Here is a 24,586-nt window from a genome sequence, read left to right on the forward strand (position 1 = left end):
AACACCCAAGTGTGGAAAATAATAACTATTGGTAAATGTAGCTATCGGTATAGGAATTCTTCATACTATTCTTACAACTCATAAGCTTGAAAATATTTTAAAACAATATTAAAAATAAAACTCTACTACAAACTGATACATATGTTTGACTATCAGAACACAGAAAAATGGAAATTGTCCAACTGTACTTCTGGGCAGTCTAAAGAGTAACACTTAAGGTGATTTTCCCTATTTAAATGAGCTTTAAGTCCTGCCCCTTAAAATCATTCATTCATTCAACAAATACTTAACGAGCAAGACATACATACTACAAACCTGTCTTCTGGAGAAGGTGAGGACCGGACTGGAGGTCAGTTCGAAGGACCAGCAGTACCAGCCCCATCAGGGAGGAGACGGTGACAGGGCATCACAGGGGTGAGGAGACAGTAACAGGACACCACAGGGGTGAGGGCATGTGGAGAAGCCCAAAAGGACACAGGCGAGTCAAGCTGCAGAAATTACAAGCAGTGTGCCAAGGCACCGTTCCCATTCGAGTGTGGCAAAACAGTGCAACAGGTTAAGACAAGGCAGGGCCGCATCCTAAAGGACCTTAGCACACAGCTCCACGAGGCTCCGACTCTCATCCTGGGGAATTCAAGCGAGACTGGGGCCCCTGCTTCTCTATTCTCAGCATCCAAAAAGGGCTCTCCCCTAGTTCATCTCAGCCGAGAACAAATCTCTATACGAGGCAGGAACAGTGCAAGAAAAGACAAGAGGCTCCTGAAGATTCCTCTCTCCATGAGAAGACATTCCTCTTCCTGGTTATAATCCTGAATTATGCCGGAACTGCCCGTCTGCACACTGAGAGTCCCCTGTGCCAGGTACTGTCCACAGACTTATCCCGACCCTAGAGGAACCAGAAGGGTTGGTCATATTTCCAGCTACAATTCTCTATCCTTGGGGGCCAATTGCATATTTCCACTTGGAAACAGATCCACACTTAGCTATCAAGGGAACTTGGGGCTGTTCCCAAAACTAAACTAATCTAATAAGAAAGATGAAGATTCACTACTGCTAAATATAATTTCCAAAACTATATCCATTACAGGAATTAGAAAGAGCTTTCAAAAAAGAGAAGAAACGTCAGAATAAACACAGCCTCCTAAGGTAACCACCCTTGTTTCGCTCAATTATGTCACAATTAAACCCTGGACACACACATTACAGAAAGAATCCAGATGAAAGAGGAAAAAGAAGTGGGCTCCAAAGTCAGAGCGGTGACAGAATCCTTCGGTGAGTACAAGATCTTGGGCAAATGACCTTGTCTGCCTTTCCATGTAAGCCCCATTTCTACCACAGGACCCACAAAGATGTTGGCCTCTGGCTCCTCTTCCTCCCCTACACAATCCCACAACATACACACTGAGTTCATTAGTTAAGTCAAATCTGCAGATCACTAAAAAGACAGGTCTGCTGTTGGCTGTGAGAGGAGAACTTCGTGTACTGGAGGCGGCGCGGGGGGGGGGGTGCGCTGGAGAACACTGCGCTGGAGGCACGGTGAAGAGTGTGAGATGTCACTGACACATGTGGGGATTACAAAGGATGGGAAAGGAGCAGGAACAACTACAACTGGAGGGTCATATCTCCCAGAGCATTTATAACCCTTTAAAAAAACAGAGAGAGAAAGAAAAAGAAAACACAGGAAAGAATCCATAGTAGACCAAAGGCCCAAACTGGCAGCCACCATACCTTGCAAAGCCGGGGTGCAGTTAACATCCTATGCTGTCTGAACATGAGCAAAGCCTAAGACACGCAATAGGTTTCAGAATCTTCCACATCTGCTTACACCTTACTGCATGGGTAAAGTCTGGCACGCGTAAGGGACCGATATCGTAAGTAAACTGTCAGAATGACAAGGGACGATGTGATACACAATATGAACGCTAAAGGCAGAAGTAAATATTTGTCATTTGCCAGACCCAAGCTCTTGCCCAGGATTACCAACAAGCACGAGTCCCAGAAAAAAAAACAAAGTGATTAAGAACAGAAGAAGAATACTAACAGAGCTCAAAGCAGTGCGCAACTAGGTTTGAGGAAAACATGAGTCAAACCAGTATAGCAAGACGGCTCAAAACTTTCACTGGACTCCCCCAGCACTCAGGCTAGAATCCAAAATCCGTACTACATATGGCCCTGCATCTATCTCTAACTGGGATTGTGTAACTCTGCCACCTCCCAACAGCCGTGAGGACCTCTCAGCACCTCCACCAATGCCTTCCTACCCCAGAGCCTTTGCACATGCTATCACCTAGCTAAGTGCCCCTCAACCTGTAGGTCTCAGAGCCACTTTTTCAGAAAGTCAACAGTTTCAGTGAAAAGACAGTAAATCTGTACATCCAGAACCAACTGGGGTGCCAGGCACAAGCTGAATTTTTTTAATAAATGAATACATGCTGACAATTCTCACCAATAATAAGCAAAACTTAAAGAGAGATTAATTGAATACTGGCTTCCCCCCTCTGAAAGAATTATTAAGATACTATTATTTCATACTTTAATCACTTTTTTTATGTTTATTATCCCTTAGAAACAATCTTACAAGGCACAACCAAAGAACATGTTAAATTATAATTCACTAGTCTAATCCAAAATGAATGCAAGTCTTTAGAAAACAATAAATCCAAAATTAATCCAAAATGGAGCAAAGTTAAAAATTTAGCTCCAAGGGGCACCTGGGTGGCTCAGTCAGTTAAGTGTCCAACTCTTGATTTCAGCTCACGTCATTTTCTCAGGGTTGTGAGACTAAGCCCCATGTGGGGCTCTGTACTGTGTACAGAGCCTGCTTAAGATTCTCTCTCTCCCTAGCCCGCTGCCCCTCCCCCCTCCTCTCTAATTAAAAAAAAAAAAAAAAAAAGCTCCAAATCTAATTACAGATTTCACATAGCAAAAGCCTTTGAATATAATTTGTTTTCAGGGAACTAACTTTGACCATGTAAATCACACTAGAACAAAAAAAACCTAATTCAAGCAGCATTAACCACTGTTAATTCTCCCACAAACAACAATGAAGAATATTCCTCATATTAAATCAGTTAACAATGTCTAAAAAAAAGTTGCAGTTTTCCAAATGGAGCCAAGTTTTACCTGGTTATTTCTATTTTTAGTATCAATTAGTTCTTAGTAGCCACTCAAGATAGTATTTTAGAAGTGGGCAAATTCTTTGAAAAATATAACCTACCAAAATTAACATCTGAAGAAAAAGAACATTTGAAAAGGCCTATAGGTTTTAAAGAAAACAGATTATTAAAAACCCCCAAGCCCAGATGGCTTCACTAGAGTGAATTCTTCTAAACATTTAAAGGAAGAACTAGAATCTTAAACCCTTCAGTAAGACTGAAATGAGAGGGAATACTTCCCACCTCTTTCCAGGAGACCAGCATAAACTTAACACCAAAACCCAACAAGGACACTACAGTAAAGGAAAATTATAGACCTATCTCTCAAACTAGAAATGCAAAAATACTAATCAAAATATGCAAATAATCCAAGAACATGCAAAAAGGAGAATGCATTAACACCCATTTTGCTTTATCACAGCAATGCAAGGATGGCTTAACATGCAAAAGTCAACTGACTTTCACCAGTACTCAGTATAAAGCATCAATACTTAAGACAGGGTGGGTAATGACACAAGAAAAGACAATGCAACAGAACACACTATGGAAACAGACCCACACATATAAGGTTATTTAATTAGTGACAAAAACAATACTGCACTGTGGTACAGAAAAGGATGATCTTTTCAAGTAAAAACCAGGTTAACTATGTATCCAGATGGAAAAAGCAAGTGTTGACTCATTCCTCAAGTCATACACAAAAGTCAACTCCAGTTGGACTGCAGATCTAAAGGTGTAAACTAAAACAAAGAAGTGTTTAGAAAACAACCTAAGAAGTGTGCCTGGGTGGCTCAGGGTTAAGCATCTGCCTCCAGCTCAGGTCATGATCCCAGAGTCCCAGGATCTAGCCCTGCATCCCCACTTCAGGCTCCCCGCAGAGACAGGAGCCCGCTTCTCCCACTGCCCCTCCCCCTGCACATGTGCGCGCACACGTGCATGCTCTCTCCCTCTCTCTCCCATTCTCTCTCAAATAAATAAAATCTTAAAAAAAAAAAAAAAGGAAACAAGATAATACCTCCATGTCCTTCAAATGAGCAAAATTTCTTAGAGGAGACATTAAAAGCACTCATCATAAAGGGGAAAGAATGGACAAACTGGACTAGATTAAAATTTAAAATGTCTGTTGGTTACATGACCTGATTACAAAAGCGAAAAGGCGAGCCAGGGTAGAAGATACATGAACAATTTCTACAGATCAATAAGGAACAAACAAGTAAATGAACAGTGGACAGGGGACTTCACCACACAGGATATCCAACGGTGAGTACTCTTCAAATGCAGTTAGAAGGATGCAAATTAAACCACAAAGAGCCACTACCACACCCATCAAAATGGCCAAAATGAAGAGGACACAAGTGTGAGAACCAGGTGGAGCTGCGAGAACTCTCCTACACAGCTGGGAGAACGGTCAAGGGGAAGTGTATGTTCTGGACATGCACATACCCAATAACGGATACTCCATTCTATGTGCACACCCGACAGAAATACACATATATTCACCAGAAAACATGCACAAGAACTGCAATATCCATAACAGCCCAAACCAAAAGCAAGGTGTATGTCCACCCACAATGCAACAGACAAGGAAAGACTGACATATTCATGTAACAGAACTCTACGGACCCCCAGATGATACAACGGAATGAACCTGACCCACCTAAGATGTTCAGGGAAGAAACCCAACACGAAACCATACAACTTCCACTATACAGAGTTAAAAATAAGAAAAAGTCGGGGGCACCTGGGTGGCTCAGTGGGTTAAAGCTTCTGCCTTCGGCTCAGGTCATGGTTGGGATCGAGCCCAGCATCCGTCTCTCTGCTCAGCAGGGAGCCTGCTTCCTCCTTGCTCTCTGCCTGCCTCTCTGCCTACTTGTGATCTCTGCCTATCAAATAAATAGATAAAATCTTAAAGAAAAAAAAAAAATAAGGAAAAGTCGGCATGGTGTTTTTGGCCAGGGGCTGAGGGGGCGTAATTGCCTGGAAACACTTTGTGTATCCTTGCGATTTATGTACTTTCCGGTTTATCAGTTGAAACTGATGCCACTTAAAGTTTATTTTGAAAGATAAGTAAGCAATCCTTAATACAATATGTAAAACTTCCTCATTTGCCATGGTGCACATGTGAGACAGCAGGGAGAAGGTTTACCTTTACTGAGCACTCGAATTCTATTATCTCATTTCATCCTCAAAACACCCCTGAAACAAGGGTCATTTCCATTTTACAGGGATTTGAAAACACTTACCCAGGGCCATATTCCCCAATAAATGGGAGAGATGGAATTCTACTTAAATTCTGACTACAAACTTATTTGTGTAATATACAATTACCCTCTAGGGTATTTACACTAAATCTATTTACACTGATTTGCCTGTCAAAATAAGCTCCTTCTGGATATGTTCCTTTTGATCTCACGACAGGGGTGAAAAAGAGTAAATGCAATTTAACATTAACAGAAGCAAACTAATATTTTAATTTTAGCTCAATCTGTACACACACATAAGTAAATATTCCTTTAATTTTAAAGCCTGTGGCAACCCAAATCAGCCCTGCCCACGGACATTTCCCTTGGCCTTTCTAGTCTAAAAGCATAGATGCTCAATAAATACACAGTAACTGACTATACATCTCACCATTTTTTCTAGTATCTCTATTCCATTCAGCTGATGACTAAATGGTGATGCACTACTGGCTACAAATACTACATAAGGACTTCTTTAGTAAAACAGAAAGTACTACCTTCAAAGAGATTACAATCAGAGGGGGTTCAGACACAGTGAAATAAACTAGATAATATTTCAGAAACTACAACGTTCTGTGTAATTTTGTCTTCACTCAACTCAGACGACACAAGTAAGTATTTTACCTGAGCATCTGCCACAGATACACAGCAAATACAGATGTCATACATGTACATAGGGATTGTGTGTGCACATATGCACGTATGTGTGCGTGCACAGGTGCACGTGCTTTAAAAAGGCTTTAAGAAAATTATTTGTTTCCCTATTCTCGGCCAAAGTACAGACGGAACTCAGGTTTAAAAAAACAAAAAACAAACAACTTCCCAGAATTCTCCCAATGTTTAGCAATACAAAAGCCACGTGTTTACATAAACTGCGTAAAACCAATATCCTCCTTCAGAACCGCATCATATGTCCGTGGAGATTTTCTACAAACACATCCCAAAAGGACAGTGCTATTTGGCAATACCTTATTTCACATAATTAATTGAAGAAGGGCTGGAAACTAAAGGCCGTATATTGGAAAAGCCAAAAAGAATGATTCCTTTGAAGCTACTAATTGCATTTAGACAAGAAATTACAGCTGGCCTGAATTCCTATTCAATTTACAAACGACATTCAAATGCCTAATTTTAGGTTGTTTTATCACTTATTCCCATATTTTTATCAACAAAATTTTGCCTTTTCCTTAAAACACCCAAAATTATGTTTAGTCTAAGATTAATAAACAGTTTATTAGATGCAGGAGGTACATATAAAGATTCAGAAGTCAGGGATTTCTCCTCTGTAATACTTAGCCATACAAGACTGAGAAAAGTTAAGTAATCTCAGTACAGTCTTATGTACAAAAGAAAAGCCTTTAAAATTAAATTAGCAGGGTCTCTATTAGACACTTTAACCCTCAGTCACAGGACCAGAGGCGTCTTGATGGGTTACCTGCTTGTCACCATACTGATCAGATAGAAGTCTTTAAACAGTTTGTTGGATTTTCCCTAACAGGCATTTATCAAGCTGCACTAGGAACAGAGACAGAAAATGAAAAAAGACTCCACAGTCTCTGATTCTGCCCTCTGTTCAAGGCAAAACTGACTCTCTCTACTTTTCAAGACGATTTCCCAGGGGTTTTCATCTTATGTTCCCCCTGCTCAGAAGAGCTCACAAGGCCATGGTTTCCTTTCTCACGGTCACTGTGCACAAACCTTAATGCTTCACGGTCACTGTGCACAAACCTTAATGGGCAAAAAAATGCAGCCTCTCTATTTCATGCCTCATGTTTAGTAAAGAATCTCAGCTTGAAACAGAGAGGTCTGAGAACGATATGGATGCTTCAAAGACAACTGACTCTAAGATATTTAGGGACCTGTAAATGTTCTCAATATTACTAGAGAGAAAATTAAAGCTAAGTCCAGAAAGGCCAAGGTGGCCTGCCCTTAGCCTGCAGCTAGTTATTTAGAAGTAAAGCCCATCTAGAGCAGAGGTTTCTTAACCACACAGTCTTGGCCCTATTCATTCCATTCCATCAATCAGGTGGAACTTATGCCTCTATCACCCAGAAGAGTGTCACTATTCCTCAGTTAACCTATTATTTCTCTTTATATGCGTAGACATAGCCTAATCAAGCATCTACAGATAGGATTCAGGAAAGGTCCCTGCACCTCCGATAATTTAATGTAAAATTATGAGCATATATATTTTTCTGGGAATAAGATTCACATCTTTCATCAAATCAACAGTCTGCAAAGAGTAAGAACCACTGGCCCACACCAAAGACGGGAGACAGATAAACAGAAAGTTCATACTGGTTTGAAATATAGACAAAGGACGATGTATTTATTCATGCATAAGAGAAGAATAATGGTTATTTAGGGAGAGCTAGCAATATTAAGGCATTATTACACTTGACATCACTATTGCAGAGACCCAATGAGACAGCTGAACCATTAGACACAATGTAGAACATTTTCAGTATAGAACTTCACCTATGAAATAACTGCTCTCCAGCCCTCCTCTCTTTCACCATCCATTATAAATGTATTGGACATCCATCCCTACAGCAATAACTTTGGGCGGGGGGGATCATAACATAACCACATTTAACATAAGTAAGATTTTCTCAATGCAGATAAAGGAAAAACAATATCTGCTAAATGTTATCAAAGAGTAATTATGTGCCAGAAGTGGGATGGGAGTTTAAGAAACTCATTTTTTTCCCTTCACAACCTCAAACAGGTAGTCTTATGACCAGTTTACCAACGAGGAAGCGGACACTCGGCAAGTTTGCTACATGGGGGACTCAGCATCTGAACCCTGCTCTCTCTCACATCAGACATTTGCTCTACAAAGCTCTGATAAAATATTAATATTTAATTTTGCAAGGTGGAAAAAGCTTAAAATACCACTGATCAGAGCTCCTCCCGAGCGACCGCTGTGCAGGAGGCTGTGTAAGAGAAGGCGAGGCCCTTCAAACCATTGGGATCATCATGTTAATTTTGCCTTCCTGGGCTGTTACCAGTAGGAAGACAAAAATTCTGGAATCTCAAAGTATCAGACAAGTCTACTACCTTTCTTTCCCCTTCAAGTATGTTACTGATCTAACTTAGAGAACCTTTCTAACATTTCAAAGATCAATTTTTAAATTGAGATCCTGCTTTCCTTATTCGAGTTCTGTAAATACATTATTTTTAAAATTCCGAACTGGTTTGCTGACATTTTCTAATTCCCAGAAGACTTTCCAAACCTGTTTTGTTTTTTTTGTTTTTTTTTGTTTTTTTATTTATTTGACAGACAGAGATTACAAGTAGACAGAGAAGCAGGCAGAAAGAGAGGAAGGGAAGCAGGCCCCCTGCTGAGCAGAGAGCCCGATGCGGGACTCGATCCCAGGACTCCGAGATCATGACCCGAGCCGAAGGCAGCGGCCCAACCCACTGAGCCACCCAGGCGCCCCCCAAACCTGTTTTTTAAATCACTGCTTTACTATATACACTGAATTGTCAGCTGAAACAGAACTACCACAACTACCAGAATGAGGTTGCTTCAATACTGAGGTTGCTTTCAATAGAAAGCTTTCTATACCAGAAGAACTTTCAATTTTTATAGCACTTTTCTTTTTATTTAAAGATTTTACTTATTTACTTGAGAGAGACAGCGAGCATTAGCGGGGAGAGGATACAGAGAGAGATGGAGAGGGAACAGACTCTCCACCAAGTGGGAGCCCGATGCGGGGCTCAACCCAGAACCCTGGGATCATGACCTGAGCCGAAGGCAGACGCTTAACCAACTGAGCCACCCAGGCGCCCAGCACTCTTCTTCTATGAAATTCTTAAAACTTCTCTCAGCCCACAATGTTTCTATGCACCTAGTCATAGGGAACCTCACAAATGGAGGAGAATCAAGAATCAGACAGCATGACTGGTCCAAAATCAGAAGGGTGATGATATTTTTAAAAGCCTTAATATACATGCAATATTATTCTCCAAAAATCTACCTCAGCTTCTAAAATTTCAAAAATTAAATATAAACTAATCTATTCATTCCACAAACCTGAGCACCTTCTGCTCTGTCCGGCACTATTCCATCCTTACTCTCATAAACCCTTATACAGCCAAGACACTGAATATCACCAAGAACCTCAAAAATGAAAACACGAGGACCAACGTGTCATTACTTTACGTCTTCTTTCTAGTACCAGTCCTGCTGACATCCTCGGACAGTGTTTTCTTGTGACACCTTCTCAGTCACTTATTTAAAATGTTAAGCAACTTTGTATTTTAAAAGAGTACCAACAATTCATTGACAATTTCAGATAAACAGGAAAGTCACTTTGTACTCGGGTTTATTTTAACAAAGGCCTTTTTACAGGACTGAAAATTTAAATATCATCAGCTAGGCTTCTCGACCACTTCTCTCTCTGTATTCGTTCACAGAGTCTACACCACCCCGTAAGAAATAAAGACAGGCCCAGAGAATCCTGACCGCCTGTGCTGCGCAGAAAAGAGTTCATTTGCGAATGGATTGTTACTCAGCAACTGTCAAAAGCCTGAATGAGACAATTGATATTTCAAGGGCATTAGCCTAAAGATAAATTAACTAGCTCTATGGAATCAAATTACCACAACGAAGCACACCTGTATTACTAAAGCTTTTCTATTATGCCAGATGCTTGTATCCACTGCCTCTAAAATGGCATGCGAAAAATGTTTCCCTATCATTTGTAAAATGTAAAACATTTTTTCCATATATTGTTAATATCGTTTTATGCAAGAATCCAAACGATTACTCTTCGTACAAGAGAAAAGTCTGTTTCTCTTGGTATACTTCCTCTCATTAATCACTGCCAACTATAGTCTTGTTTCCTCTTTTGCTCTAACAAAAATTTAAAAAAGAAAAAAAAAAACCTTTAGTTACACACAGAGGCTGAGCCATCCTTGCCGTAAGCCTCTCTTCTAATTCCCTCTAGCAACTTCCATACTCTATGCCTCAACCTTCGCCATCCCCTTCAGTCTTCTCAAACCTGTCATTGTAAGACAATCTCAAATCCTTTCTCAAGTAGACAAATTATAAAGTAACACACAGTTGTCTCTACATCGCTGTACTAATATTAGAGTCCCTTTCACAGAAATTAGTTGCAACTAAAAATCACCCTGGGTCATGCAAAAGATTTGGTGAACATCAAAGAATCAGAAGATAAGGACTAAAAGATCCACCTCACAGGCTAAGCAGGTAGACTCCCAAAGAGATAATGGCACCCCCTAAGATCCTGGTCTACTTTGGCAAGTCCTAAGTGCATATTACAAGGAAACCGGTGAATACGAGTTAGTTTAATACATATCCGTCCCCTGGGGTTTCCTGAATGTCCAAAAAGCTGAGCACAAGGTGAACAAGATAAACCACTTAGCTTCAACTTAGTATTTAAGCAAGTTCAACATGTGCCTTCCCAGTCTCCTCCTCTAGCACCCACCGGAGCGCAAAGGAGCCCCAGATGAAGCAATGGAATGACCTCAGATACCTGAACATCCAATGGGCAGTGGAAGGAAGCAAGATCATAAAAATGAGCAAATCCTGGGCATCAAGGAGATTAAAGTCTTTTATTGGCACAGAGGAGTTATTTACAGGATAGTATCACTGCCTGGAACAACCCTCAGAAAACTCACAGTGCAATAAATACTGAATTTTTTGTGTGTTTTGATGACCAAGAAACAGTCTGACCTCTTCCGAGTTTATACCCAAAAGAAGTAAAAGCGGGGGCTCAGACACCTATACATCTATGTTCAGAGCGGCGTTATTCACGAAGCCTAAGGGCAGAAGCAACCCAAGTGTCCATTCACATCAAAACAGGTAAACAAAATGTGTGTGTGTGTGTTGAATATTATTTGGGCTTAAAAAAGAAGGAAGTGCTGACGTATGCTACAACATGAATGATCCCTGAGGACTATGGTAGGTGAAATAAGCCAGTCACGAAAGGACAAATACTGTATAACTCCAGTGATAACGAGGTTCCTAGAGCAGTCAGATCCACAGAGACAGAAGAATGAGGGTGCCCAGGTCTGAGAGATGGGTAGAATGGGACGTCAGTGTTTAACGGGAACAGAGCCCCCCTGAAGATAAAGGGAAAGTTTTGAAGATGTCCGGATGGCGATGACAGTCACAAAACAACGCGCACACATGTACTGTCACTGAACTGCACGCTTAAGAACGGTTAAAATGGTAAATTTTGTGCTGCATGCTTTACCACAAGAAAGGGGGAAAAAATCTAAATTATTTATCAGATAATCAAAGGTCCCCCAAATATTTAGAGAGTTTCTTTCTTTCAACAAATACTAAGGGCTCACCTGCATTTATGCAGGTTTTCCTCCTAAAATCCACTTGGCACAACAATGCAGTTCAATGCAATGCAGAGGATCCACACAGAGGCCCCTGAAATCAAACCATGACCGAATCCTGACTGCCACTTTCAGGTTCCTAACTCGGGTCAATAACCTGAGTCTTCGTTTCCTTACATGTAAAATAAGGACAATACTGAGTTCACCTCAGGATCACAGTGAGGAAATGAGAATGTATATAAAAGCAACTGAAACATCTTGGTACATAATAAGGGGGCACTTTTCATTAATGAATGTGTCCCTTCTTTCCTTTGCCACAAGGAATGACCACAGGATGTTAAGGTCACGAGTGAGAGGACCTCTGTAAAACACCTGCTTTCTCAAATGAAGCCAGCATCTCTCACCCGCCAGACAGTGGCAGGGAGTAAATCATCTCAATGCCATAACAGTCATTCTTCCTAGAAGGCAGCACTACGCCAAAAGAGCTACCAGCTATGAAACACCACAAAATCGGTATCAAATAAGAATCATGAGCCCCATCGAAAGACAACGTCTTCCTACAACCAAGACAAGAAAACTTAGCAATGGCCAAACCTCGCTGTACAACTCACACAAGAGCCACAGGCAAAATACAGTAGACGGTCTTAACCTTCAAAGACGAGATGACAGCATAAACCGAAAATCATGGCAGGAAAAGAAGATCTTTTCTCCCCAAATTAAACTAATACATCTTTTCTAAGAACTGCATGTTGAGGCCATGAATACATCCATTAACCCATGTCACCATTTAAATGTACACAGTGACCATTTTAAAGACAGTCTTTATAGTATTTCTCATCTGTAAACAGAGTAAGTTTGACATGGTCTAAAATAAAATTCTACAATTATATGCATGTATGTGTGTGTGTGTGTGTGTGCGCGCACGTCATACACTCCATAGAATACACGTTTCACAGGCAGTAGCTGGCTCTGAAGACAACACTATGCCAAATAAACTTATTATTCCAGAGCCTAGATCCTAATAATAGTCCCCAAAACATTAATATAGGGCTAAAATCACTATTCCCTAGCAGTCAGTCTCATTCAGACCTCTAATATAAAGTTCTGGAGCTCTTGGTTAAGATGTGCTCTTATTTAGGAAATTTAACGTCTACAACAATACATGTTCAACGGAGCGAACCTGTTTCTGAAAGCACATTTTAAAATATATATTTTCCAAGTTACTTAAGTCCCCACTCCTGCCCTTTTCCATTCACTGAGCGTGCTGCACCTAACTCGAAAAACAAGCAACGGAAGACAATTGAAAATCGGGATTGTAACGATTGAGAAAATTCAAAGCCAGAAGCGCCTCCAAGCAGCACAGACTTCAAAGTAATTCCTCTTTAATGAGACGAATGCTTTTTAAGTGTGATAGTTCTAAGAATGCTTAGACTCCTCATATGGTTCGGTAACGTGTGGCGGAGAGAAGGACTTCCTTCACAAAAGCACGGGCTGAGCACTGTAGAGCGCAGGACTCCCCACTCATCCCCGTTTTTACAAATCTCCATGCTATTAGAGATGCATTACGTGGTTTTGTTAAGCTCGGCTGCGGGCAAAGCCTTCGGGGCAGCTCGGCTTTTCTAGACAATCCACATCAATCTGGTGTGCTAACCTAAAACATACACTCACTTCCCGAAGATTAAAAACCCTCTAGAAAGGCTCCTCCGCAGGGTTCCGGCGTTCCGGCAACAAAAACACCGGAGGGGAGGGGCGAAAAGATGGCCTCGGCCACCCGCCCCGGGGGACCCAGAGCTGGTCACCTGCCAGTAAACACGAACAATCCTCCCCGGGCGGGACCCGAAGGCTCGCGCTTCCCCGTCAGCCCCGACAGCCGGCCTTCCTGCGCGGCGAGGGGGCCTCGCGCCGGGGGCCCCACCGCCGCCGCCGGTCCCGAGGATGCTCCCGGGACGCCGCCGCGGGGCCCGCACCGCTCCCGCGTGCCTAACCGGACCTGTCAAAGCCCGCTCTCCTCCAGCCCGGCGGGCGGCAGGCCCGGCTCCATGCCCGCTGCGGACGCGCCCGCGGCCCCGGCCGCCGCCAGCGCCACCGCACCGAGTCCCCCAGAGGCGCCGACTCCGGAGGGGCGCCGGGGTCGGGGCAGCGCGGAGTCCGGCGCGGGGGCAGCCCGGCACGCAGGCCGCGCCGCCGGGGACCAGGCGAGGCGGCGCCATCTGGCCGCGCCGGCTCCCCTCCCCGGCGGGTCCGGGCCCGGGCGCCCACGCGGGCCTCGGCGCGGGGGCCGGGCGGAGCCGCTCCCCGCCCCGCACACAAAGCGGCTCCGCGGGAGCCCGCCTCACCTGCAGCACGGGGCGCCGCGGGCCTTCGAGAACCATCGGACCCCGCTCCGGCGCGCGCGTCACAGCCCAGGCCTCCCGGTGCCGCCCGGCGCCGCCGCCGCCGCCGCCATTTCCTCCCGCTCGCCGTCGCCTCGTCCCCGCTGTCAGGTTACTCCATTCACCTGGGCCTGGAGCCGCCTGCGCCGCGCCGCGCCTCCGCCTCGACCCCTCCCGCCGGCGCCTGCGGAGACTGCGCAGAGCCCGGCTCGCCCGCAGCCCGCGCACGGCCCGCGGCAACGGCGCACCGCGGCTTGGAGAATCCCACCGGCGCCCGCGCCGCCCCCTCCGCGCCCCCACGCTCCGCTCGCTCCGCTCGCCCCGCGCCGGCATGAGAGCGAGCCTGTGATTGGACAGAGTGCGGCGGTGAAAGGTTAATCCTGGCCCCGCAGCCACTCAGGAGCCGGGAGACAGCGGGCGCGGGAGGCGGAAGCCAGGCGGCGTTTGCGGCCCAGCGCCGGGAGTGGGCCGGGGCGATCCGCTGCCCGTGGCCGGGCGCTCCCGGGTCCGCGCGCCGAGACTGTGGGCGCTCGCCCGGCTTGGCAGTATCCCCCGGTTCTCAGAATTCGTCCGCCTCCATTGTTGCCCTTCTGGCGCCCACCGCCCCCCAAACGCGGCTCTTCCCCACGGCCGGAATTGTCCTCCGGAGGCTCAGCGCTCCTCTTACCACCGCCTCCCCCTTTTTAAAGGGCCTCCCCACTCGCCTGCTTCTCCCCCGCGGTGGGGGTGCACGGCCCTCCACATTTGGGGAGACAACAGACCCCACCCCCACCCCCGCCCCGGAACTGGGATAACCGGATAATGGGATGGAGACGGCAGCCCCACTATGTAAATTGCTCGTTTGCATAGGTCGCAACCCTCTGCCAAACCTCGTGGCTGTGAATTAAAGTATGGGTGGAGGTCAAGTAGTGATTGGCTTACAGAGAATCCTATGAATTTATCCCAAAATGTAGGCATCCCTGGCAGAGCACTGCCGGTGAAAGACCGGTGTGCTCCAGAGGAGGTACGGTGACAGACCCCCTGCTCCGGATCTCACGGTAGCCCTGAGCGCCTACTACGTGCCCGAGACACGGTTCCCTGCAGCAGCCACCAGCCCCATGCCGCTACTGAGCACTTAAAAATTGGCTAGTCCCCATTGAGATGTGCTGGTTGGAACCCAGATGTATGCGTTCTCAAAAAAAAAAAAAAAACAATGTAAGACAAGACACTGAGCATTTATGGATTGCAAACTGAAGTGGTAATATTTTTATATGTTGGGATAAACATTAATTTCTTTTGTTTCTTTTTCTTTTTCGAATGTGAGTGCTGGAAGACTTTTAATTTTACTGTCTTGTGTGGCCCACATTCTACTGCGGTTGGACAGGCTGCTCTAGGGCTCACAGGCCCGTGATATTAATACGGATCCTCTGAGGTGGGCGTTGTAACTGCCCGGGTTTTAACAGCTGAAGAAACTGACAGGCCTCCAGCCTGTAAGCTAAAAAGTGAACAACTGAGATTAGAACCCCAGGTAGTCTAGCTTTGGGATTGGTGGGCTGTTGAGTCACTACCGTGCTCCAATTTTGATCATCTGTCTACCTTAAATTCGCTTGAAGTTTCACTTGAACATAGAATGTTCATGGGCAACATTAGCAAGTAAAACGCTTTGGGCAGAGATCTCCATAAAAGCGTTTCTTATATGTTCAGTACTGTGGGCAACAGACCTCCCCCAGGAACACACATTAGAGCTTTTTCGGAGATAATCCTTTGTGAGAAGGATGGCTTCTCAGGGTGAAGATAGGCAGCCGTCCACTAGCAGTGAGAATCTGTGGGCAGGTCAAATTTCTAGTCCCTCCTGCTGCCTTTTCAATCTGTCAAGACTACCTAAGCAGATTTGTCTGATTTTCACCAATTTTTTTTTTTTAATTTTAAAAATAGGTGGTACAGGGGGCGTCTGGGTGGCTCAGCAGAAGAAAGCCTCTGCCTTTGGCTCAGGTCATGGTCCCAGGGTCCTGGGATCGATCCCCTCATGGGGCTCTCTGCTCAGCAGGGAGCCTGCTTCCCCTCTCTCTCTGCCTGCCTCTCTGCCTACTTGTGATCTCTGTCTGTCAAATAAATGAAAAATCTTAAAAAAAAAAAAAAAGGTGGTACAAACATATGGTTCATCCATCAAACAGTATAAAAATGTACATAGCAAAAAAAAAAAAAAAAATGTACATAGCACAAAGAATCTCTCTCACACACCTGTTCCCCCAACAGGTAACCAGTGTTTCTTACTCTTCTGCAGAATTTTTTTGTGCAGATACAAGCCAAGACTTCCTCATTAACAAAAATGGTAACATGCTACACGTACCTACTATACCTTATTTTTTTTACATCCTATATCCAGAAAATATTTTATAGCAATACATACAGAGCTCCTTGCTATTTTTTTTTCAATCCCCATAACATTTATTGCTGGGATGTGCTGTTAAGTTTCTTAACCAATTCTCTATTGGTGGACATTTAGACTCCCAGTCTTTTGCAATTAAACATGGAACCATTTGGAACTGATTCAGTATATGGGATGAAGGATGGATCCAAAATTTTTTTTTTTCCAGATGGCTACACAGTTGGCCATTTATTGGCCATTTGCTAAAGAGTTCACTTCTATGCTCTGCATTTCGTTCCAGTGAACCATCTATCCATGCTCCAGTTGCCGGTTTGTTTTTAAATCCGGAGACCTAAACTGTTACAAGGGATAGAGTTTCACACTTTGTTTGGATCACTAGAAATCTTAGAGCTAATATTTCAGCCCATGTTAAGCAACAGTACAGTACCATGTGGTATGCATTTTCTGTGGGCTAATTTCTATTTTCCCTTTGCCCTGATTATTTCCACAGTTTGTTTTATTTTTTTTTTTCTTTATAGAACAAGCCAGGATATAAATACACCTTTGTTTAAGACTCTCTGTTTGCAAGTAACAGAAACCACCCTGAAATAGCTTAACCAAAAGGGAAGGATTTTATCATTGGTTGTAGGACCTCTCACAAAGCTGGGAGCAGGAATAGAGCTACAGCAAAGACCTAGACCCAGGAGCTGGAAAGCTTTCAGGAACTCAGAGGTATTCTCTATGTCCTTCTTCTAGGGTTTTTTGTTTTTCCTCTGTATTTGCTTATCTGTGTATCTTTCTCTACTAACTGGTTCTCTCTGCTTTTCCAGCAACACAGGAGAATATAGTCATTCCCCTATTCATCTAGAAAGTCAGCCAAGGGTGGAGGTCAGAGCCCAGAAGGGAAGGTGGGGTGCAGTCCTGCAAAGTCAGGTGGCTGAATATATACACAAGGGAACTACACAAATTAAAAACTATATTGAGGATAATGGAAGCCAGATTTCTCACTATTGGAGAACGGGGTTACAAATTTAGAAAGGGGACAAGCGAGAAGGCTTGAGTAGTCAGATTGGAATTGGAGGTTTTGATGTGAACATAAGGTTTCCGGTGTATACATAAAAGCATATATATGGGATGCCTGGGTGGCTCAGTTGGTTGAGTATCTGCCTTTGGCTCAGGTCGTGATCCAGGGGCCCTGGGATGGAGCCCCGCATTGGGCTCCTTGCTCAGCAGGGAGCCTGTTTCTCCTTCTGCCTGCAGCTCCCTGATTGTGTGTACGCACACTCTCTCTCTCACAAATAAATAAATAAAATCTTTTTCTTTAAAAGTATGTATATGTATATATACTTTCTAGCTCTTTCCACTGAAAGGGCTTTGGATTAGCAGTAAACAGCCGGGAGAACACCTCACACCCAGATCTAAATAACATTTTCCACTGAAAAGAACCAGGGCTCCTTGAAGAAAGATCTGATTTCAGGGTCAGGACAGAGAAAGTATAAGATGATCCTGGAACTCCTTATTGGGCCAGAAAATAGGAAAATGCCCAAAGAGTGAAGGAGGCATTTCGAAAGGACAAAGAAGTCAGCATGAAGGGGCTCATGCTGGCCAAATCTGGGAAACTGGAACATCAAAATAAATGATGATAGTAAGAGATTATGTCTCATGGAGTAAAGTAGAATCCATGAGTCCATGCTGATGTGTTTGTTGTGTTTTTTTAAATGAGTAAATAAATGAGGGGAAGAGACAGGTCATCCTTATACTAGAATGTAACTAATAAATTTAGAAGGAATAATGGAATTAGAAAATTACCATTTAGGGAATGCAAACTGGGGAAGCCACTCTGGAAAACAGTATGGAGTTTCCTCAGAAAGGTAAAAAGAGAACTACCCTACGATCCAACAATTACACTATTAGGTATTTATCCAAAGGATACAAAAATACAAATTTAAAGGGGTATAGGTACCCCGAATGTTGATAGCAACACTATCAACAATAGCCAAACTATGGAAAGAGCCTAAATGTCCATCAACTGATGAATGGATAAAGAAGATGTGTTGTGTGTTTGTATGTGTATACGTATATATACAGTGGAAAATTACTCAACCATCACAAAAATGAAATTTTGACATTCACAATGACATGGCTAGAGCCAGAGTGTATTATGCTGAGTAAAATAAGTCAGTCAGAGAAAAACAAATACCATAGGATTTCACTCTTGGGTGGAATTTAAGAAATAAAACAGGTGAACATATGGAAGGGGACAAAAAGGGAAAAACATAATTAACTCCTTAAGAAAGAGTACAAACAGGGTTGGTGGTGGGAGGTGGGCAGGGGACGGGCATTAAGGAGGGCTGTGATGAGCATTAGGTGTTGTATGTAAGTGATGAACCACTGAATTCTACTCCTGAAACCAATATCGCATTGTAGGTTAACTAACTAGAATCTAAATAAAAATTTGAAAAAAAAATCACCATTTGCCAATCATCAGAGAAGAACAAGCCGTGTTTGCTAAATCTAGTGGGTAAAAGCTGGACGAGGAAAGTGATATTACATAGGCTCAAAGCATCTCCCCATAAAACCCTCATTTTAAAACAAGAACATTACTTAAGGGAATCTAATAGACATCGCCTTACTCAAATATTCAATGTTAACGGTCATGCAGAAGGTCATAGACACCCCCCCCCCAGTGCTACATGGTACAGCTATAATATGAGCTTTATTGAGGGAAGCTTAAACACACACATACACACTGTCACTACGACACAGCACAGGCCAAGCACAACTATTACGTGTGTACCATGTCAAAGGTTCCTACAGGATGAAGCCTGCTTCAGCCAGCGGCCAGGGATAAAACAAACAGAGCCATAGTCCAAGACAGAATGTGGGCCTTCCCCACACGGCATTACATGCTTACATGCTAGCCTAGTTGGGGCTGGAAAATTCCTAGTTTCTCCAGATAGTAAGAAATATATCAAGGAAAATCCCAGATAGGGTGCTAGGGAACAAGCATACCAAGGACCAAGGTCTGCTCAGAAGGCCCTGGGAACAGCCTTGCTCCCCAGGAACACTCCCCTGGCCCAAGGTCTTGTCTCTCCACTAGCCTGCTTGGTCCAGCTTAACAAGCTCTTAGCTCTGCTACCAAAAGAGGGAAGGAAATGAGCTTCCAGAGCCATAGAAGTATGTCTCTTATCAGTCTTACTGCCAGCAAGGCAATAAATTAACATCAGGAGCTACAGCATCACTTCTGTAATCTTTCTCCCAAAAATGGGTGTCTTGAACCTTATGAGGAAGCATCAGAAAAGTCCGAGTTGAGGGACAGCCTACAAAATTACTGGCCTATAATCTGGAAAATTTTTAAGATTATGAAGGCCAAAGAAGAACTAAAGAACAACTTCAGAATGAAAGAAACATAAATGCAATATGTAATCCTGGCATGGTTTGGATCTTTTTGCCCTAAAAGATATCGTTGGTATAACTGTTGAAAAGTGAATGAAGTTTTAGGGTGAAGGGCATATGGGAGGTCTTTGTACTTTTGTATTAGTCAGTGTTCTCCAGGGAAACAGAACCAGTGGGTATAGGAGAGAATTGTAAGAGGAGATTTATTTATTTATTTATTCATTTATTGGAGAGAGAGTGTGTGTGTGCACATGTGCATGTGCTTGGGGGGGTGCTTGACCTATAGATTCTATGCAATTCCAATCAAAATCCCAGCAGAATTTTTTGGTAGAAACTTACAAGTTGATAAGTTGGAAGATGCAAGTACTTAACTTTGAGATTTACTATAAAGTTACAATTATCCAGATGGTATGGTACTGATGTAAGGACAAAAACAGATCAATGGAAAATAATCAAATATCAAAATATTTAAAAAATCTATTCAATATAAAAAAAATCTATTCATACATATATGGTCAATTGATTTTCTGCCAAAGATAGCAAGGCTCTAGAAAGGATAGTCTTTTCGACAATGGTGTTGGAACAATTAGATACTAATGTGCAGAAGAAAGAGAAGGAGGAGAAGAACCTCAAATCATACCCTGTATTCATACAGTTAACTCAAAATGGCTCATAAGCCCAAATGTAAAACCTACAAATGTAAGAGTTCTCTAAAAACTATAGGAGAAAATCTTTGTAAGCTTGGGTTAGGCAAGTGTGTCTTTGATAGGAACAAAAAGTATGAACCAGAAATTTTTTTTAATTGATAAACTAAATTTGGACTTCACCAAATTAAAAATTTCTGCTCTTTGGAAAAAAAAAAACACACACACACACTGCTAAGAAAATTAAAAGCACAGACCGGTAGACAATATTCTCAAAATATTTATCTGATAAATCACTTGTATCCAGAATTTATAAAGAACTTACAACTCAGTATAAAAACACAACCCAAGGGCGCCTGGGTGGCTCAGTGGGTTAAAGCCTCTGTCTCCGGCTCAGGTCGTGGTCCCGGGGTCCTGGGATCGAGCCCCGCATTGGGCTCTCTGCTCCGTGGAGAGCCTGCTTCCTCCTGTCTCTCTGCCTGCCTCTCTGCCTACTTGTCATCTCTATCAGATGAATAAATAAAATCTTAAAAAAAAAAAACACAACCCAATTTTTTGAAAGATTTTATTAATTTGAGAGTGGGGGTAGTGGCAGAGGGAGAGGGAGCAAGAAATTCAAGCAGACTCCACTCTGATTGTGGAGTTTAACATGGGGCTCCATCTCAAGAGATCATGACCTGAACTGAAATCCAGAGTCGGGACACTTAACTGACTGTGCCACCCAGGCACCCCAACACAACCCAATTTTTAAATATGAGTAAAAGATTTGAACAGATACCTTACCAGTGAACATATACAGAGCACAAATAAACATGAAAAATTTTCCTTGATATCATTAGTTATTTTAAAAAATGCAAATTAAAACTACAGTGCATACCTTCTAGAATGGCCACAAAGATTGAGCTTATAGAGTGCTGACCAGGTATAGAATAATGGAACTCTCATGCCTTGCTGATACAACGCAAATAACAACACTGGAAAATACTTTGGTTGTTTCTTGTTACGTTAAATATATACTTTTCTTATAAACCTAGCAATCTCAATCCTAGATATTTACCTTTACAAATGAAAACAAATGTCCACACAAAGACCTTTATATGAATGTTTATAGCAAGTCTCTTCACAATCACCCAAAACTGGAAACAACCCAATTGTCATCACTTGGTGAATGGGGAAACAAATTGTGGTACGTCCATACAACGGAAAACCCGACAATAAAAAAGGAATGAAATAAGTGAAAGGAGCCAGACAGGAAAAGTTACATGCTATAGGGGATTCCATTTACATAATATTCTGGAAAAAAAAAAACTACAATATAGGGTAAGAAGTCAGATCAGTCGTTGCTAGGCGCAAAGGATGAAGGGAAGGGATTGGTTACATAAAGGTATTAGAGAACTTTGGGGGGAGAGGGAAATGGCCTCTCTCCTAATCGTTGTAGGAATAATCCACTGTTTATACTTGACAAAACTCATTGAATTTTTCACTTAATTTTAATGAATTCAAATTAGACCCCAACAAACCTAACTTTAAACCGGAATCTACTCCACAGAGGGGTAGACTCCCTTCCACGACTTCACTCCACTCTACTCCACGACTCCGTGGTGGATCTCACTTACCTCCTCATGGTCACCCTAGGCTCTGGGCAACTAATGTACACACCGCCTTTGCCTTGTACTACCGACAAGGAACCCAGCCTTGCCTCCATTTCCCCCGCAGGCTCCTTCACACTCCTCAAGTATAATGCCCCAAATGCCGCGCGCTGTGCGGAGGCCGGCCGGGAGGAGGGTGAGGCAGAGGAAGAGGCTTTGCCTCTTATCTGTGAAATCAGCTTCCGCCCAACAGAAGGCACGGTCATCCTCAAAATGACTTCTGAACCTCGCTGCAGAGCTCCTTAGTGTCTTCACCTTGCTCACCTCTGTCCCTGTCTCCTCTTTGGTGGCATTTCTGTTCATCTCTTGGGGTCTGAGAATAAAACCTCTCCCCCTCCACCCTCTCAGAACAACCGATTGTTTTCTCGAGCACCGCACCGTGACTCCCAGAGACAGTCTAAATCAGATCCGCTCCTCGTGAGCACATGTGCTGCCGAAAACTGGCCAGAGACAGCCCTACTTTCTGCAAGTCAGTGAGCTTCGGTCCCATAACCGCTTCTCCAGAGCTACTGATCCATCAATCCCTAGACACTCTGGGTTCTGAAAGTGCCATCTCTGAACTCCACACTTCCAAAGGCCCGTTGAAGATCAGCAGTTTGCTCTGACCTGAAAGCCGGTGCCACATGCAGCTCTCCGTGTCTCTACGCAAACAATAAGTTCAGCTCTTTAGTTCAGATGGTGAGAGGCGGCCTCTTCCTCAAACAGGTTTTAGTGCTTGTGCACATTCAGAACTAGCAAGGGCTCACCCACCCTCTTCAGTTTCCTCAGACGATTGTTCTGGGAAGAGAGTTCCTTTCCAAAGAGGAATTCTGAGTATCAGCTGTTGCAATGTTTTTTTCTTACTTTATTAAAAACATGTATTCACGAAATATTCATTGAGCACTTCCTTTACAGGAGGCACTATTTCGGTGCAAGAACTACAGAATTGAAAAAAGGTAGACATGGTTCCTATTCTCATGGAACTTACATTCCAACAGGGTAGAAGATCAAATAATATCAATAATAATATCAATGATCGCTTTAATGGCCCATGCCTTTGGGTAGGAGACCAGACAATAGGGGACCCTAACTTAGTTCATGGGGTCAAGGACATTCTTCCTAAATAAGAAATCTGCTTATAAGCGGAGACCTGAAGTACGAGCAGCCAGGTAAAGCGTAGGGGGATTTCCAGGTAGAAGGAACAGGATGCCGGAACCCAGAGGCAAGGAGGTATGGCTCATTTCTAGGAACCGAAAGAAGTCCAGTATTGACCCACACATAAAGCAAGAGATGAGGAAAGACAAGAAAATGGCTCCAGAACACAGAGGAACATGGGTATCTTGTTAAGGATTTACTGCTTCATCTCAAAGATGGAGAAGCCATAGAAAGGTTTTTAAGCCAAAGTGGTAAGACCTATATCGTTTAAAGTTAACTCCAGCCAGTGTAGAAATGAAGAACAAAATGGGAGTGTTTGTTTGCAATAGGGTTAAAAGACGTGATGGTTTTGACCAGGATCGTCCTGGGGCAGAGAGATGGACCTGAATTAGAGATATGTAAAAGGGAAAAATGTGTGCATTTCACTCTCTTTTATAGTTACGGTTTCAAGCTCACCAAGAGCCTGTTTTCTGGAAAGTAGAAGGTACCGTTTGGACAGAGCACTGCTGGGCATTGGAGCTTTGTGATCTGAACAAAGGGGCTTATCAACTGGGATTGAGATTAGCAGTCTTGGGGTGCCTGGGTGGCTCAGTGGGTTAAAGCCTCTGCCTTCAGCTCAGGTCATGATCCCAGGGTCCTGGGTTGGAGCCCCGCATCGGGCTCTCTGCTCAGCAGGGAGCCTGCTTCCCTCTCTCTCTCTCTCTCTGCCTGCCTCTCTGCCTGCTTGTGATCTTTGTCTGTCAAATAAATAAATAAAATCTTAAAAAAAAATTTTTTTTGTTAAAAAAAAGAAATGAAAAGGAAAAAACTCCATCAGTCAGGCACACTCCATACCCTTTTCCACTGTCCCAGATCCTCATTGTATCAGTCTTCTCTTTCCACTCGAATAAAATGAAGTCAGTATTTCTTAACATCTCCTTTTTCGGGATGACTTTTGCTCAGTCAGGTCTTTTGCCCTCACCTCAGTACTGAATCCCTGAGGCTTGTTTAATTTAGAAGGAAAGAACCCCAACCGTCAGACTATTCCGTATTTTACCAGGGCAAGTTACCCAAAACTACTTGCTGCTTTTCCCAGTGCCCCGAATAGCTCCCTTACAGAGTTCCAGTATCTTGTCACTCTGACAGGGGAAAACAAAACCACAGAAAGATTACAGCCATGTGGTTACCCTATCCGCGTCTCAGTAGTTGACTGACCTCCCCTCCCCCACTGGACGACAAGTTTCCCATATCTTGGCATTAGCTCTTCATCATTTGGGAAAAGTATATAGTATACTCTTAATTTGTATTGAATTATTACTCGGTTAACCACATTCACAAGGCATTAGTACTTG

The 24,586-nt window shown here is 43.4% G+C and overlaps 1 protein-coding gene across 4 annotated transcripts in view; it reads right to left on the reverse strand.

Annotated features, from left to right (window-relative positions):
- Positions 1-14,330, reverse strand: part of DICER1 (dicer 1, ribonuclease III) — a 70,079-nt gene extending 55,749 nt beyond the window's left edge. For 2 of the 4 annotated variants that reach the window (XM_059373901.1, XM_059373900.1), the window contains exon 1: positions 14,211-14,330. The gene's annotated coding sequence lies outside the window, so the exon portion shown is untranslated. Of the gene's footprint in view, positions 1-14,049 lie in introns of all 4 variants that reach the window. The other 2 variants (XM_059373899.1, XM_059373898.1) reach the window with 1 other exon arrangement.
- Between the last annotated feature and the right edge of the window lie 10,256 nt (positions 14,331-24,586).

Source organism: Mustela nigripes, chromosome 13 (genome assembly GCF_022355385.1).
Source record: "Mustela nigripes isolate SB6536 chromosome 13, MUSNIG.SB6536, whole genome shotgun sequence".
Lineage (NCBI taxonomy): Eukaryota > Metazoa > Chordata > Mammalia > Carnivora > Mustelidae > Mustela > Mustela nigripes.